This window comes from Pristiophorus japonicus, chromosome 5 (genome assembly GCF_044704955.1).
Source record: "Pristiophorus japonicus isolate sPriJap1 chromosome 5, sPriJap1.hap1, whole genome shotgun sequence".
Classification (NCBI taxonomy): Eukaryota; Metazoa; Chordata; class Chondrichthyes; family Pristiophoridae; genus Pristiophorus; species Pristiophorus japonicus.
The window spans coordinates 35,680,645-35,699,781 of record NC_091981.1 but is presented as its reverse complement, the minus strand read 5'-3'; the positions used below and the strand labels follow the sequence as shown (position 1 = coordinate 35,699,781).

The window sequence follows — 19,137 nt, the reverse complement described above, 5'->3', positions numbered from 1 at the left end:
AAAAAAGGAGCTAATAATTGGTTGAAATCCTTTGGCAGATAGAGTCCCTGTGCTAATAAAAGATAGACTTCTTCCATTTATACAGCGCCTTTCACAACCTCGATGTCCCAAAGCATTTTACAGGCAATTAAGTGAATTTTGAAGTGTAGTCACAGCAGCCAATTTGTGCACAGCATGGTCCCATAAACAGACCAGATCATCTATTTTTAAGTGTTGATTGAGGGACAAATATTGACCCCAGGACAATGAGGAGAACTCTGCTACTCTGACTTAGAAATAATGCCGTGGGATCTTTTACGTTCACCTGAGAGGGAAGACAGGGCCTCAGTTTAACATCTCATCCGAAAGACGGCACCTTCGACAGTGTAGCATTCCCTCCACATTGCACAGTGAGTGTCAGCATAGATTCTGTGCTTCAGGTTTCTGGAGTGGGCACTGAACCCACAGCCTTCTGATTCAGGGGCGAGATTGCTACCCACTGAGGCAACAGATTCTCTTTTTCTGTAGAAACACTGTAGTAAATCCAGTGCAGAATCATTGTTGCCTGAATGTTCTCTCCTAATGGAAAAGTGCCTTGATGAAGTGACTGTGCAGGTAAGGTTGAGATTCCTTTTGGTCTTTGAGTACTGGGAGGGGCAATGTATCTGACTGGCAACTCATAGTTTTCTATTCATTGGTTAACTATACTTGCAGGCTAGACCTTCAGACCTGCGTCCTGTAAAAGATCATACAGTATCAAACGTGTCTGCTAACAGAAGAAAACATCAGTAATTTTCTGACATCTTCCCAGCGCAATTGCAAATGCCCAGTTTATTAATGGACAGTATGAAAGGAGCTTGTTTCTATGCCTAAGTATTACCTTTGTGCGGACTTCAACCATTTATTTTCATGACAATGGATGGCAAAATCTGCCAACTAAATGCACTATTATAATGGTCGTGCCTTCTGTTGCCTTGACCCTCAGCTCCTGAACTCCCTGCCTAAGCCTCTCTGCCTCTCCTACCTCGCTTTCCTCCTTCAAGACGCTCCATAAAACATTTGGTCACCTGCTCTAATTTCTCCTTATGTGCCTCGGTCTCCCATTTTTGTCTCATAATATTCTTGGGACATTTCACTACATTAAAGGTGCTATATAAATACAAGTTTTTGTTGTTATAATCGACAGGCAATCTGCATTCTAATTGGTCTTGTGTATACCCTGATTGATTGGATCTACCATTCATCATCATCACAGGCAGTCCCTCGAAATCGAGGAAGACTTGCTTCCACTCCCAAAATGAGTTCTCGAGTGACTGTATAGTCCAATGCGAGAATTACAGTCTCTGTCACAAGTGGGACAGACAGTGGTTGAAGTAAAGGGTGTGTAAAGTCCTGACCCTGCAGTACAGACTTATACGAGGCACATGCTGAAGTCAAGGTCTCTCTGGACCTGCACCTTTATTTCACAGCTCTCAAGTGCCACACTTGCCTGAGACCTGCCTTTATATACCTGTGTGGAACAGGTATGCAGTGTTTCCTGCAAGTGCACCCCTGGTGGTAAAGTATGCTTGTGGTTACAGGTCATATCTAGTTACAGTCATGTATAGCATGGTAAGATACAGTTATATACAGTAGTGTGAGATACATGACTGGGTGGGTGGTCTAGTTTTCCACATGATTCTTCCGCTGTCTGCATTTGGTTTCTGCATGCTCTCGGCGACGAGACTCGAGGTGCTCAGTGCCCTCCTCTTCCTCCACTTTGGTCGGTCTTGGGCCAGGGATTCCCAGGTGCCGGTGGGGATGTTTCACTTTTTATCAAGGAGGCTTTGAGGGTATCCTTGAAACATTTCCTCTGTCCACCTGGGGCTCGCTTGCCGTGTGGGAGTTCCGAGTAGAGTCCTTGCTTGGGAGTCTCGTGTTGGGCATGCAGACAATATGGCCCGCCCAGCAGAGCTGGTCGAGTGTGGTCAGTGCTTCGATGCTGGGGATGTTGGCCTGATCGAGAACACTGACGTTGGTGCGTCTATCCTCCCAGTGAATTTGCAGGATCTTGTAGAGACAGTTCTGGTGGTACTTCTCCAGCGCTTTGAGGTGTCTATTGTATATGGTCCACGTCTCTGAGCCATCTACCATTACTGACTACATGACAGACAAAACTGAGACATGATAATGGTTATCAAGTTTGCCGGAGATTTTCTACATGGGTGCAACTGGATAGAGGTGCATTCACCTGTACTTTTATTTTTAAAATATCTTAACATTTAAACGACATTTCTGGAAGACCATATACATCGAGCAGAATTCACTTTCGTAGGAAAGTAGATATTTTCTGGTCTTGTGTGGTTGAAATTGTGGCTGAATAGCAGAGAATGACCCAGCTTATTAGCTGCCGCAACAGGCCTGTTGTTTGTGATTTACCACATAATCACTATTATGAAATGAGGAATTAGCATCTGACTGGCAACTGGACGCCCATGTGGGTGATCATTATTGATGTCTCCCCACTGGTGCAGGTACAAGTCCTGACAGGATTGGTACAGTATCTTTGTCTCTCTCCTCCTCTGTCACTCTCTTCCCCCTGCTAAACTGTGCAATTATTAAATTGTTTCCGACCCAGGCGTGCCCCCACCATCAAATGTCAATGTGGCTGGGCTTTCAAAAGGCAAATGAGAGAAATTACAACAACAACTTGTATTTATATAGTGCCTTTAACGCAGTGAAACATCCCAAGGCGCTTCACAGGAGTATTGAGATTTTAAAAATTTGATACTGAGCCGCACAAGTAGAAATTAGCGCAGGTGACCAAAAGCTTGGTCAAAGAGGTAAGTTTTAAGAAGCGTCTTGAAGGAGGAACCCATAGAATGACACAGAATTTACAGCACAGAAACAAGCTATTTGGTCCAACAGGTCTATTAAGGTGATTATGCTCCACAAGAGCCTTCTCTCACCCAACTTCATCTAACCCCATCAAAATGTTTTAAACTTGTTTTATTACCACAGTTCCCACCACTTACACCAGCCATGATCATCACGGGCAGCCCCCTATATTGGGCAAATGGTGCTCCCCATAGGAATCAATTACAAAGGTGCTTATTACATATTAAGCATGCGACTATTTCAAGAATAAACTCTTTTCACCTTGTTAAACCCTCATGTACCAATTTTTTTTTTTTTTTAAAAAGCTCCATTGATTTCAATCCGCTCGGTGCACTTCATGAAAACCTTAATCAGATTCTTAACATTGGTATTGATTCAGATGCAACTGTTAGCAGTTACGAGAGGTACTTTGCTAGATGGATACATCAGGCTTTCTGCATCAAGCTTGTTTTTTTTTCAAAGCTATGCTGCTGGCATTCAACCCTTATATGGTTTCACATTTTGAAACAGAAACCGAAGAAGCCAGAAGCACACGGCAGGTCAGTCAGCACCTGTGGAGTAAGCAGACAATCATCGATTTAGGCTCGGACCCTTCAATTGAACCAAAAAGTAAGAGACAGGCAAACACGTTAGCAGGATCCAAAAAGGAGGAAAGGAGGAAGAACTATAAGCAGATAAGCAAACGCAGAGAGGAAGTATCAATGGAATGATTGTTGGATGATGCAACAGATCATATTGGTCAAGTAATGGAAAGAAGAAACCGAGTAGATGTGGAAAACATCTGGTACTTTCAGATTTGCAGCAGAGCACTTTTTTGTTTGCTGAGCTTGGCTTCGATGATCTAACATCTAGTGGGCATTAAGTATGGGCTGCAGTGATACTGAAAGCAGACTAGTGCTCTGCACGATAGGGCAGAGGCTCGCACGCAAAGTGTCTCCCAAGTGATTGATTATTAACCACAGGTTGAGTAGAGTCCTGGGCCTCGATATTAAACCCCCACAACGGGCTTGAGAGAGAGGTTGGGGGTGGTGGGGGGGGGGCGGGGGGCATCGTGTGTTCTTTCACGACCACCAGACATCTCAAAGTGCTTTACAGCCAATGAAGTACTTTTTGGAGTGTAGTCACTGTTGCAAATGTGGGGAAACACGACAACCAATTTGCGCACAGCAAGCTCCCACAAACAGCAATGTGATAATGACCAGCTAGTCTGTTTTTGTTATGTGGATTGAGGGATAAATATTGGTCAGGACATCGAGGCTAACTCCCCTGCTCTTCTTTGAAACAGCGCCATGAGATCTTTTACGTCCACCTGAGAGAGTAGACAGGGCCTCATCTGAAAGACGGCACCTCCGACAGTGCAGCACTCCTTCAGTGCACTAGAGTGTCAGTCTAGATTTTTGTGCTTGAGTCACTGGAGTGGGACTCAGACGAGTATGCTATCACTGAGCCACGGCTGATGCTTATAAAGTGTTGAATGCGCGCAAGCGTGACACTAGCACGTACCCATTTCTATTTTTGTGGCAGCAGATAATGTCCGTGTGAGTAACCTGCTTATGGCGAGGTGGGGCCGACATTATTATATTTATCTCAGGCTCCTATAACGGCTCCTGCACGGGTTTGGGAAACTCCGCCATTAAACCGAGGTGTGATTGGACGTCACTTTTTCAGGATGGTTGAAAGTCAGGGGATCGGATCTGAATAATGGTTGATTGCTCAGAGCAGCATTCTCAGTTCCCTCTGGGTGAATGGTTTTGTGACCGTACTTATTGTGAGAGCCTTATTTGTACAGTTTAGAGGTGCTCTCACACACACACAACAGCATGATGGGTGGCGCCATAGCTGCTTTTGATTAGACTTCGAACGTTGCACATGAATCAATTGGTCTCGCTCAATTCATGTCTTCACATTCAACACCAAACAAAAAGCAGAGTTGCCACTCGCCATGCAAGAATGAGGAACTCGGGAATGTGGTGCAAAATATTAAATTTAATGCGACTTAATAAATGAAAAAAATATTGACAAGTTTTCAAAAACACCCACCTGCATACTCTTGGTGAACTACAAAGCCTTTCTTTTTCTCTCGCTAACGCTCCTACATGGTGCAACCCCTGTGGCTTCAGCAGAGGTAGAGGCAGGCCGCTCCGATTCCTGCTCTGACATTTGAGGTGTACGTGGCTGATGACCTCGAGGTGTTGAAGCCCGTGAGGGCCCCGCCAAAGACTGCTGCACCTGTCCAAGAGCAGACTGGGCCAGTGGCAGACGAGGCAGCATGTCGGGTGTTTTGTGGGTGGGGGTGGAGCGGTTGGCAACGGGTGATACATGGATACGCTTTGAGAGGAGTATTGACTTTAGCTCCCCTATCACCTTTGTTCCTCTCCTGGGTCAGTGGGACATCACTCCTACCTCCCTGCAGGAAGAGCAGTTCGGAGGATATCAGTGACTCCTTGGAAGTCCACGTCTACTCTGACAGTCGTCCTGTGTAAGGCGGAGGACAAGTTGGCATTCATAATTTGCAGGGCCGCCGTCGGGGCTTGTTACTGTGCCATGATTCAAGTTCCGCAGAGGAGGCCACTCTCCATGGAAGACATCCTCACCAAGGCTTGCATCATCAATCCACAACTGTTTGAGCTAGGCTCCTCCATCCTCTAGGAGATTGCAGAGAGGGTTCCCGGCGAGACAGCCAGTACCTCGCTCACTTGCTGCCGACCCTCTATGATTCCCTTTTCCTTGGCGGCCTCCCAGGGTTCAGCATCTCTGTCCAGCCGAGCAGAGCTTGGAGAGGACTGCACCCTCTGACTCATCACAGCTGTCCCGACCACCATTCTCTGCTCTGCTGGTGACAACCCACCTAGCAGGACCCACAGAAGTGCTTGTGTCTGTGTTGGTGTTGGTGCACTTGCAGCACAAATCTGCTTCGACACCCAGCAGTGGTGCAGGGTGGCAGGAGCGAATATTGCATCCCGGGCAGTAATAGGGCGCTGCGCAGTGGATGACATCACGATCTACGGGGCGCCACAGAGCAAGATGGTAAGTGTTAGCGCCAGCGCGGAAACCACCAGGGAAGTTCGGGGAAGTCGGTGAATTTACCACGCCTGATCGGTAACCATCTAGTGCCTCGTTACCGCCCCTTAATGGGAGGTGCAAACCAGGCCAATTTCTCCCCCATGGTCTTTAAATAGTTGAGGTGAAATCGCACCCTGCACATCTGCATGATGATGATAATGAGGCATTCCTGTTGAAATTGGACATCCCACGCATCACATGATCTTGCGCGTTTGTAGCCTCCACCCCTCCCTGTTACGATCCCATCTCTGCATTAATATGGGGGCCTAGGTGTTTTCCCACTGGAGGGAGGAAGGGAGAGGAGGCCATTTCCTTCGTCTCCCCCCCCCCCCCCCCCCCCCTTCCCATGGACTTTTTGTCAATGTCACCCTGAAACTGGCCATTGATTTGAGAGAGCAACCCCGGTTTGCTGAAGTTATTTTCCCTATCAACTGGTGTGAGAAGCTGCTTCTCCCCATGGCGACGCAGCTGGGATTGGTAATGTAAGGTGCAGTTAGTATAGCCGTGTTTGTGCCACCGCAACTTAAGTCTGAGCTTATCCCATGTCGAGAGATGAGTGGTCCAAGACCCTCTTGATTTGAAACGACACAGTGTAACTTCAGTGCAAACTGAAATCTGGTTTAAAGGATCCTTGAACATCTTTGGCATTTTATAAACTTATGTAAGAGTTTTAAAGCCCTGATTTGTAATCTAACCTGCTTGGCATGGGGCGGTCAGACGTTCGATCTACATCCCACCCGATGTGGAGGATTGGAGATGGGGAAAACCCGTGTGTCACATTAATGATTTAGACGAGGGGATTAAATGTAGTATCTCCAAATTTGCGGCTGACACTAAGTTGGGTGGCAGTGTGAGCTGCGAGGAGGATGCTATGAGGCTGCAGAGTGACTTGGATAGGTTAGGTGAGTGAGAAAATGCATGGCAGATGAAGTATAATGTGGATAAATGTGAGGTTATCCACTTTGGTGGTAAAAACAGAGAGACAGACTATTATCTGAATGGTGACAGATTAGGAAAAGGGGAGGTGCAACGAGATCTGGGTGTCATGGTACATCAGTCATTGAAGGTTGGCATGCAAGTACAGCAGGCGGTTAAGAAAGCAAATGGCACGTTGGCCTTCATAGCGAGGGGATTTGAGTACAGGGGCAGGGAGGTGTTGCTACAGTTGTACAGGGCCTTGGTGAGGCCACACCTGGAGTATTGTGTACAGTTTTGGTCTCCTAACTTGAGGAAGGATATTCTTGCTATTGAGGGAGTGCAGCGAAGATTCACCAGACTGATTCCCGGGATGGCGGGACTGACCTATCAAGAAAGACTGGATCAACTGGGCTTGTATTCACTGGAGTTCAGAAGAATGAGGGGACCTCATAGAAACGTTTAAAATTCTGACGGGTTTAGACAGGTTAGATGCAGGAAGAATGTTCCCAATGTTGGGGAAGTCCAGAACCAGGGGTCACAGTCTAAGGATAAGGGATAAGCCATTTAGGACCGAGATGAGGAGAAACTTCTTCACCCAGAGAGTGGTGAACCTGTGGAATTCTCTACCACAGAAAGTAGTTGAGGCCAATTCACTAAATATATTCAAAAGGGAGTTAGATGCAGTCCTTACTACTCGGGGGATCAAGGGGTATGGCGAGAAAGCAGGAAGGGGGTACTGAAGTTTCATGTTCAGCCATGAACTCATTGAATGGCGGTGCAGGCTAGAAGGGCTGAATGGCCTACTCCTGCACCTATTTTCTATGTTTCTATGTCACTTCCCAAGTCCCACTACACCATAGCACTAGACATCAGTGATGAATCAAGATCCTTATGCATTTAACTCTGGGTTGGTTGTTTTTGGCAAGTTTCGGTGTTATTTTCCTTTTTCCATTTCAAGTCTCTTTTTTTTCTTGCTTGGAGCAATTTTTTTTTTTCAAGCATCAATTTGATCTGCAGGAGCAAACACAAATTCCTTTGGCCACTGGTTACACGGATCAAAAAAGTACATATTTAGAAGCTTGAGGGATGAAATTGGGTTTGGGGTGTTAACATTTAAAAGTTTGAAAAATTAGCACCAGGCGCTAAACATTTCAAACTTTAAAAAAAAAAAATTCTGCGTTTGTGCTCCCAAGAAGGAAGTGGAATGCTAAAAGCACAATCGGCAGCAGGGGGCGCGGTGAGTTTAGCAGTGCCGTACATTGCAAGGCATCTTCCCTCCCTTAAAGGAAAGGGCCATCGCTGCAGACCCTGCAAAGGAAAAACGACTTACCTTCTCCATGATGGCAGCCGCGATTCCCGTGCAATCAGCCCGGCACGCAAGCAGAGCACCGGGCTGAGCAACCGCAGGCAGCAACCTGCAATAAAAGCTGCAAGAAAGAAGGTAAGTTTTTTTTTCACTTACCTCGCCCACCTCAACTTTAAGCATCGCTCCCGAAGCGCCCGGCCTCCCGATAGACGCCTCGTGCAGTTGTCGGTGTTTTGGCCTGGCGCTTCTGCAGGGGACGGGACGCAATTTCGGGTCTGGGGCGCTACCGGGTCGATGTGCATGCCGATGATGTCACGGTCTCCGGGTGAAGGAGACCGCAAAACCATTTGCTCCTCATTATTGCTCCACGGGGAGGTGGGGGGCGATGACGGGAGACACATAGAAACCTAATTTCGCCCCCCTGGAGTTGTGTAAAAAATGAATCTCTCTAGATGACCATGCCTGTCACCTCTTCCACATATTGATGACCAAGCGAAATTGGCTGCACACTGACCACTGTGTTCTGCAGACCCCTGTCCACTTCATCTGAACTGATAAACTCAATTGAGACCATTGGCATGCTCCACCGCCGGACCTGCTTTCACTACCTCTCCCTACCCGCAGCACCAACAAGGAAAATAAAAGCCTACTGGCGGTCAAAAACAAACCTGCCTTTATATAGTGCCTTTCGTGGCCCCAGGATCTTCTGAAGTGCTTTACAGCCAGTGAATTACTCTGGAAGTCTAGTCACTGTAATGTAGGAAACGCGGCAGCAAGATCCCATAAACAACAAAGAGATAAAAGAGAGTGGGCAATTTTTCAACTTTGCATGTGTGTTTCCATGTGCCTGTGTATCTGAGTGTTCATTTGTTTTCCCCTGCATATGTATTGCAATGGTGTACCTTCATTTATAAGTATGCGTGCGGGGGATGTAAATGAGCACATTCATTATTTGGTAAGTTAGTTTACACCACTTCCTTTTCAGTGACACGGAATGCTATTTCCAACCATTTCTTTCTCTTTCTGGTTTCTAAATAAACTTACTTTATTCAAACACACGCACGCGCGCGCACACACAAAATGATGCAAAACAAAGCATAAATATTATAATGAGGCTGCAAGCCTCTCTTTTAATCTCTGTTTTGTATTAATCTTTAGCTGTTCAGGTTTTTCAGGCCTCATGAAACCTTCCAGCTAATGCAAGGAGAGGACTGCTGGGTTGATCAGGTAAGTGTTACCTCCTGGATCCAACTAACCCTGCCTAACCACCCCCAGGCCACCACCACTGCTTCTCCAGCCCTTCCCATGCAAGTCCCGGCCCCCGATCCCCTCAGACTCTACCACTGTTCCTCGCAATCTTCTGGAGGTCGCCATCCCCCATACTCCTCCCAGCCCGTGATCGCCTTGAGACCTCCCATCCCCCACCCTGTGCTACACTTGACCTGCAATCTTCTTGACACCCCACCCCACACCCTGTGCTCCTCTCAGCCTGTGATCTTGTTGCCCCCCCCCCCCCAGTGCTCCTCCCAGCCCACGATCCTTCATTGAACCCCACTGCGTACTCCTCCAGCTGCTCCCAACACCCACGCGATCCATCCCTCCTCTGTGCAGCCTAGTGCTGCCGACCTACCTGCCCAGAACCTGCCAGCCTCTCAATTAGGCTGGCTGCAGGTGAGAAACCAGGGCCCTGCCGTTAAATTCATCGGGGCCTGCGAGGAAACCCGTTCTCCAGGGATTCCCCTCTGCCCCAATTGCCTTAACCATTAAAATGCTGCCCAGTGTGAGCGATCCTGCAACCTTCTACCTATTATTATAATAGGAGCGGGCTCGCACTTGCCGTTTAATGTCACTTCCATCTGGAAGCCTTTCTGTTAGTGAAGTCGCTGTTCATTTTAGTTCGATTCCTGGAGTTGTTAATCGCACACAATTTCCAATAAAAGTCTGTAGAGTTTACAATCCAGCTCACGAATTACATTGTATAGGTACAATAAATATAAGACAAAAATACAAAATACACTGACGTACATCCTTGGTACGCACTTTTGTAAACGTGCGGTCACTAATGCACACACATCCAGGGGAGCACAAATGAACACTCAGATAGACACCGGGAAACACGTGCAAAGTAGGAAAGTTACCCGTGTCAACAGATGATGTCGTCGCCGAGGGGCAGCATGCAGATGAGGAAGGAGAAAGGCAGGGTGCCAAGGATGCGCTCTTAAGGGATTCCATATGAACTAAAACCCTCTGAAATCTCAAATAAAAATCAGAAAATAATGAAAATGCATTTGAAAGAGAAATAAAGCTAGGTTCAAGTTTGGGGTCTGACGCTCAGTGAAGCTGATCAGTGTGCTGTACATTCCAGCACCTATTGTTTTATTGAGGGTAACTATCAACATCAGCGAGGGCGTAAGAATGGCGGGATTGGATTGGGTACCCATGACCTTTTGACTCCGGTGAGTGGTATCAATGAACCACATATTGCACATTCATCAATACCTACAAGTATTAAATAATACTCTGTGTCCTTGTGAGAGCACCATCACCACAAGGACTGCATTAAGTCAAGAAGGCAGCTCACCACCACTATCTTAGGACGAGTAGGGATGGACAATAAATGCATCCTTGCCACATCCCTTGATCTAGTCACGGAAAGCCAGTAGAAACTACAGTCTTGGCTCTGAGATGGGTGTCTTGGTTCTTCAATGAAGATAAAATTACAGAATGTATCATCGGCTCCCTAGGGAGAAACATATATCGTCAATTCATTGCAATGTAATGGATTTATTTTAGAAAATAATTTTTTAATATATATATTTTATATATATATATATATAACTGGGGACATATCATGCAATAAATGTTTCATGCTTGCGAGGAACAGGTGAGTTTGGACCTGTGTTTCCCAAAGCTCTCCACCACTGGACTTTTCCTGGGGCCATGTCTGGGTCTGTTGGAAACTAATTGATAGAGGTTGGTTGTTGAGATAGTCAACAACTCCATTATCATTGTGTCTTGCGACTACCAAGATAGAAGGACCGTGGTCTTTTTTTGTCTAGCAATTCTTATGTTTGTTACGTGGTAGATATTTATAGCCCAGATATTTACAGTTCTCTGCCAAGTTGTCTTGCCAGAGGGAGCACATTAATGTTTGTTTATAAGGAAAAGTCTTGATGTTTGTCCGGAGATTACAGTTGCTGTTTGTTTAAAGTCAGTACCTGAAAATAAAAGACTTCCACTTTACCTTTTTTTTTAAACTAATTTTTCATTTGCCAAAAGATTTCAGCAGCCACTAATTTGAGAGAAGTTTATTGTGGTTATAATTGGAGAGACATTCTGTGATAGAGCTCTGCAATAACTAAAGGATATAAGAAAGAACATGTATATAGCGCCTCAGGACATCCCAAACACTTCACCACTCATGAAGTACATTTGAAGTGTAGGTGTTATGTATGCAACTAAGTAATACTTGCCACCAGAGGGCGTGACTGTTGAAGTCCTAATGGTCACCTGCACATGTGCAGGACCAGTATAAAAGGTTGGCTGCCATGTTGTTTAGGCACTCTGGAGTTGTAATAAAGAAGACTAAGGTCACACTAAGTTTAGCTCACAGTACTCAGCCTCATGGAGTTCTTGTATACGTAACAATTATCATGGCTGCTATTGAACTATTAGAAAGATTCGTAGAGGGTGATGATTGGGAAGCCTTCGTCGAGTGTCTCGACCAGTACTTCGTGGCCAACGAACTGGAAGGAGACACTAATGTGGTCAAGCGCAAGGTGGTTCTATTCACCGTCTCTGGGCCTCATCAAGAATCTGCTCGCACCGACAAAACCAACGGAGAAGGAATATACAGAGTTGTGCACGCTGATTCGGAACCACCTCAAGCCGAGGGAGAGTATCCTCATGGCCAGGTATCGTTTTTACACGCACCATCGCTCCGGGGGCCAGGATGTGGCGGATTATGTCGCCAACCTGAGACACCTCGTGGGACCTTGCGATTTTGGAGCTGCATTGGTGCAAATGCTGTGGGACTTTTTCATGCTGGGCATCAACCACCAGGTCATTCTTCGAAAGCTGCTGGCTGCCGAAACCCTAGACCTGAGCAGGGCCTTCGTGATTGCCCAGGCATGCATGGCCACGGACGATAACAACAAACAGATATCTTCTCAACATCGAAGTTCGCTGGCAAGTACTGTGCATAAAATGAATTTGCTAGCTGGCTGAACTGCATATGGCAGGACCTATACGTCTGCAGCTGCAAGACCTGTGATGACTCAGAGTCCGCCATCGGGGGTGAATGTGAATCTATTAGCACCATGTTGGCACTGCAGGGGTAATCATCGGGCCCATCAATGTCGATGCACACGTCGTGCTTGAAAAGGCTGCGCAACAATGGGACATTTCCAGCGAATGTGCAAACATGCTGCGACATACCATGTGACACAGGATGATCGCTCCGGCATGGATCACACAGTACAGGCAACTCAACCCGAGGAAGAAGTGTATGGGATACATGCCTTCACCACCAATAGCCCTCCTATAATGCTGAAAGTCAAATTAAATGGAGTTCCAGTATCCATGGAGTTGGACACTGGTGCGAGTCAGTCAATAATGAGCCAGAAGGCTTTTGAGAAACTGGGGCAATAAGGCACAAAGGCCCAAACTGAGCCCGATTTAATGCAAAGCTGCGTACCTACACCAAAGAGCTCATACCAGTCATTGGCAGTGCGGCAGTGAAGGTGTCGTATGATGAAGCTGTGCATGACCTATCATTGTGGATTGTTCCAGGCAATGGCCCAACGCTGTTCAGCAGAAGCTGGCTAGAAAAGATTAGATGGAATTGGAACGACATCAAAGCACTATCTTCAGTCGATGACTCATTGTGTGCTCAAGTGCTAAGCAAGTTTCCCTCGCTATTCAAACCAGGCATCGGCAACTTCACAGGCGCCAAGTTACAGATCCATCTAGGCCCTGATGCACAGCCCGTCTATCACTCGGGCGGTTCCGTACATGATGAGGGAGAAAATCGAGATCGAACTGGACAGACTCCAATGCGAAGGAATCATATCGCCAGTCAAGTTCAACGAGTGGGCCAGTCCAATTGTTGAAAAGCGACGGCACGGTCAGAATCTGCAGAGACTACAAGGTAAAGATTAGCCGAGTCTCACTACAGGACCAGTACCCGCTGCCCAAGGCAGATGACCTGTTTGCAACGTTAGCGGGGAGGGAAGTCGTTCACCAAGTTGGACCTAACCTCTGCCTACATGTCACAGGAGCTGGCTGAATCTTCGAAAAGACTGACGTGCATCAACACACGCCGAAGGGCTGTATATCACAGGTGCCCTTTCGGGATTCGCTCGGCTGCAGCCATTTTCCAGAGAAACATGGAGAGTTTGCTGAAATCTGTTCCGCGCATCGTTGTGTTTCAAGACGACATCCTGATCACCGATTGTGACACTATCGGACACCTACACAACCTGGAAGAGGTTCTAAGTCGCCTAGACAGAGTGGGACTTGGGCTGAAATGCTCCAAGTGTGTTTTCCTGGCGCCAGAAGTTGAATTTTTGGGGAGAAAGATTGCAGCAGACGGCATCAGGCCCTCTGACTCAAAGACAGACGCCATCAAGAATGCACCCAGACCACAGAATATGGCGGAGCTGCGTTCGTTCCTGGGACTCCTCAACTATTTTGGTAACTTTCTACTCGGGTTCAGCATGTTGTTAGAGCCTTTGCACATGTTGCTACGTAAGGGTGACAACTGGGTTTGGGGCAAATCTCAAGACACAGCCTTTGAGAAGGCCAGGAACCTGCTATGTTCAAATAAGTTACTTGTACACTATGACCCATGTAAACGTTTAGTGCTAGCTTGTGACTCCTCATCGTACAGGGTCGGCTGTGTTCCAGCAAGCCAATGTATCGGGCAACCTCCAACCGCATCTTGAAGTCTGTCTAAGGCTGAGCGAGCCTATAGTATGGTCGAGAAAGAGGTGTTAACATGTGTATATGGGGTTAAAAAATGCACCAATACCTATTTGGGCTTCGCTTTGAGCTTAAAACTGACCACAAGCCGCTCTTTTTGCTGTTTTCAGAGAGGAAAGGTATAAACACCAATGCTTCATCCCGCATCCAAAGATGGGCACGAACATTATCTGCTTATGACTATGTTACCCGCCACAGACCAGGCACTGAAAACTCTGCCGATGCTCTCAGCGGGCTACCATTACCCACCACTGGGGTTGAAATGGCGCAACCCACAGACATGCTACTGATCATGGATGCTTTTGAGAGCGAGAGGTCACCCGTCACAGCTCGCCAGATCAGGATCTGGACCAGCCAGGATCCTGTGCTATCATTAATAAAGAGTTCTGTCCTAAATGGGAACTGGTCAGCCGTTCCCAGGGAAATGCAAGATGAAATTGAGCCGTTTCACCGACGCAAAGATGAAATGTCCATCCAGTCAGATTGTCTCTTATGGGGTAATTGTGTGGTTTTGCCAAAAAAAGGCAGGGAACCATTTATAGGTGACCTACACAGTACCCACCCAGACATTATCATGATGAAGGCAATTGCCAGGTCGTATGTTTGGTGGCCCGGCATTGATTTGGACTTGGAGTTATGCGTGCATCAGTGCAACACTTGCTCGCAACTGAGCAATGCACCAAGGAAGGCTCCATTGAGTCTGTGGTCATGACCCTCCAAACCGTGGTCCTGGATCCACGTAGATTTTGCCAGCCCTTTTCTTGTAGTAGTGGACGCTTGCTCCAAATGGATTGAATGTGTAATCATGTCATCCAACACATCCACAGCCACCATTGAAAGCCTCCGGGCCATGTTCGCCACCCATGGCTTGCCCGACATCCTTGTCAGCAACGGTGACAAGGAATTCAACGAGTTTATGACCCACAATGACATCAAGCATGTCAGGTCTGCTCCGTTTAAGCCCACATCTAATGGTCAAGCGTAGCGGGCAGTCCAAACAGTTAAGCAGAGCATGAAACACGTGACGGACAGCTCCCTGCAGACCCACTTGTGTTTCATTCTGCTCCGTTACCAGACGCGACCCCCTCACTCACCGGGGTTTCCCCGGCAGAATTGTTTATGAAGAGTGCCCGCAAAACCAGGCTCTCCCTAGTCCACCCAGATCTTAATGATCACGTGGAAACCCAGCGACACCAGCAGAACATGTACCATTATCGCGCGGCTGTTTCACGTGACATTGATAATGACTCTGTATTTGTCCTGAATTACGGTCATGGTCCCAAGTGGATTTCTGGCACCGTTTTGGCCAAGGAAGGGAATAGGGTGTTTATAATGAAACTGTTAAATGGCCAACTGTGCAGAAAGCATTTGGATCAGGCCAAATTGCGATTTACTGACAACCAGGAACGACTTGAAGAGGACATCATCATTGACGATCAACCAGCAATCGACCTCTTGTCAATCACAAGGATGAACCCACCGTTCCTGACAGTCCGGTCAGACCAGCCATGGTGCAGTGCAGCAATGGTCGGACCAACTCTCTCCCCGCCAGGGTTTGAACTTAGACGATCAACCAGGGAGCGAAGGGCTCCAGATCGCCTCAACTTGTAAATAACTTGTACTGAAGACTTTTGGGGATGGGGGTGTGGGAGGGGTGGAGGGGTGGAGGTGTGGGGGTAAGGGGGGAGGGTGAAAAGAGTGATGTTATGTATGTAATACATGCCACCAGAGGGCGCAACTGTTGGAGTCCAAATGGTCACCTGGACACACGTGAAGGGCCAGTATAAAAGGTTGGCTGCTATGTTGGTTAGACACTCTGGAGTTGTAATAAAGACTAAGGTCACACTAAGTTTAGCTCACAGTACTCAGCCTCGTAGAGTTCTTGTATACATAATAGTAGGAAATGCGGCAGCCAATTTGCGCACAACTAGGTTCCACAAAAAGTAATGAGAGAATGACCAGATATTCTGTTTGTGATTTTGGTTGAGGGATAAATATTGGCCAGGACACTGGGGAGAATTCCCCTGCTCTTCTTTGAAACAGTGATGGTATCTGTTATGTCCACCTGAGAGGACAGACGTCTCATCCAAAAGATGACACCTCCAACAGTGCAGCACTCCCTCAGTACTGCACTGAAATGTCAGCCTTGATTTTGTGCTGAACCCACAACCTTCTGACTCAGAGGCAAGAGTGCTACCCCCTGAACCACCAATTTTTCCATAAATGTTTATCCTGTACCAAGTTAAGGAGTTAAAGCGATGTGTAAATTTTAAATTTAAATGCCAACCACATTCATGATGTGATGACGTCTGCTAAATTTGTTTTTTTTCACCCTGCAGTGTTGACTGTTGTCCATTGTTTCCACAAGAAACCTGTCTTGGGTGGTGTCATTGTGTGTCAAGTTGTAAATTAGCTTCATGTCACCTCAGAACTGTATCCATACTGTGTACTGCAATAGACTGTGAAAAAGAAGCAGAGCAGTGATGGTGCAAAAGGGTTCCAAAGAAAGCAACGCCAGCCTATCCAATCTTATCTCATAGCTAAAATTCTAGAGTCAGGGCAACATCCTTGTAAATCTCCTCCATACCCTCTCTAGTGCAATCACATATTTCCTGCAATGGGGTGACCAGAACTGTACGCAGTACTCTAGCTGTGGCCTAACTAGTGTTTTCTACAATTCAAGCATAACTTTCCTGCTCTTATATTCTATGTCTCGGCTAATAAAGAGCCACACGACCCTCTGTCAGCAGCCCTGAAGGTTATATATAAACCAATGAACAATGGCGGAAAGGTAAAGAGCATCCGGCCCAACCAGTCTGCCCCGTACAACTGCGATACCCCATGTATCGCAACATTTTACACTCCACCCCACCCGGAGCCATGCGATCTCCTGGGAGAGGCAAAAAAAGTAAAAGTCTGGGAAAATTCTTCTCCGACCCATCCAGGTGATTGAAACTAGTCCAGGAGACCATTCTGGCCATATTAGATTCCCTGAAGTACTTACCATCGTATCTGCGTCAGCCAACAAGAGGTTATCCAGTCCAATCCCACTTACCAGCTCTAGGTCCGTAACTCGGCAGGTTATGGCACTTCAAATGCCCATCCAAGCACCTTTTAAATGTGGTGAGGGTTTCTACCTCTACCACCTTTCCATTCAGTGAGTTCCAGACCCCCACAACCCTCTACGTGAAGAAGCTTCCCCTCAAATCCCCGCTAAACCTTCCATTAACTACCTTAGACCTATGCCCCCTCGTAATTGACCCCTCCACCATGAGAAATAGGCCACCATATCCAGGCACCTCAAAATTTTATACACCTCAATGAGGTCTCCCATCGGCTTCCACTGTTCCAATGAGAACAAACCCAGCCTATCCAATCTGTCCTCGCTAAGATTCTCCATTCCAGGCAGCATCCTTGTAAATCTCCTCTGCACCCTCTTCAATCACGTCCTTCCTATAATATAGCGATCAGAATTGCACGCAGTATTCCAGCTGTGGCCTAACTAGAGTATTATACAATTTAAGTATAACCTCCCTGCTCTTGAATTCTCTGCCTCAGCCAATAAAGGCAAGCATTCCGTAGGCCGCCTTAACCACCTTATCCACTTGGCCTGCTACTTTCAGAGATCTGTGGACAAGCACTCCAAGGTCCCTTTGTTCATCTACACTTCTAAGTGGCCTACCGCTTAATGTGTATACCCTTTCCTTATTAGTTCTCCCTAAGTGCATTATCTCACACTTTTCCAAATTAAATTCCATTTTCCACTGTTCTGCCCAGTAGATTGATATCCTCCTGCAGCCCATGACTTTCCTCTTCATTATCAACCAGACAGCCAATTTTAATACCATCTGCAAACTTCTTAATCATACCCCCTATATTCAAATCTAGATCATTGATGTATACCACAAAAAGCAAGGGACCCAGTACTGAGTCCTGCGGAACCCCACTGGAAACATCCTTCCAGTCACAAAAACATCCATCAACCATTGCCCTTTGCTTCCTGCCTCTGAGCCAATTTTGGATCCAACTTGCCACTTTTCCCTGGATCCCATGGGTGTTTACCTTCGTGACCAGGCTGCCATGTGGGACCTGATCAAAAGCTTTGCTAAAGTCCATATACACGACATCGTATGCACTACCCTCATCAACCCCCTTGGTTACCTCCTCGAAAAATTCAATCAAGTTAGTCAAACACGATCTTCCCTTAACAAATCTGTGCTGACGATCCCTAATTAATCCTTGCCTTTCTAAATGTAGATTTATCCTGTCCTTCAGGATTTTTTCCAATAATTTTCCCACCGAGGTTAGGCTGACAGGCCTGTAATTACTCGGCCTATCCCTTTCTTCCTTCTTAAACAAGGGTACCATATTAGCAGTCCTCCAGCACCATGCTTGAATCTAAAGAGGACTGGAAAATGATGGTCAAGGCCTCTGCTATTTTCTCTTTTGCTTCGCTCAACAGCCTGGGATGCATTTCATCCGGGCCTGGGGACTTATCCACTTTCAAAGCTGCTAAACCCCATAATACCTCCTCTCTCACTATATTTATTTCATCCAGAATTTCACACTCCTCCTTGATAACAGTATCTGCATTGCCCCTTTCCTTTGTGAAAACCGACGCAAAGTATTCATTAAGAACCATACCCACATCTTCCGCATCCAAACACAGATTACCCTCACGGTCTCAAAGGCCCTATCCTTTCTTTAGTTATTCTCTTGCTCTTAATATATTTATAAAACTTCTTTGGGTTTTCCTTGATTGACCTCTGGTGTCCCCCAAGGATCTATCCTTGGCCCCCTCCTATTTCTCATCTATATGCTGCCCCTTAGCGACATTATCAGTTTCCATATGTATGTTGATGACACCCAGCTCAACCTCTCCATCACTTCTCTCGACTCCTCCATGGTCTATCAATTGTCAGACTGCTTGTCCGACATCCAGTCCTGGATGAGCAGAAATTTTCTCCAATTAAATATTGGGAAGACCGAAGCCATTGTCTTTGGACCCTGCC

General features: G+C 46.7%; 1 protein-coding gene across 1 annotated transcript in view; it reads left to right on the top strand.

Moving 5' to 3' along the window:
• The window catches only part of LOC139264061 (aryl hydrocarbon receptor repressor-like), a 286,011-nt gene that overhangs the window by 68,866 nt on the left and 198,008 nt on the right, over positions 1–19,137 (top strand). The window lies entirely within an intron of this gene.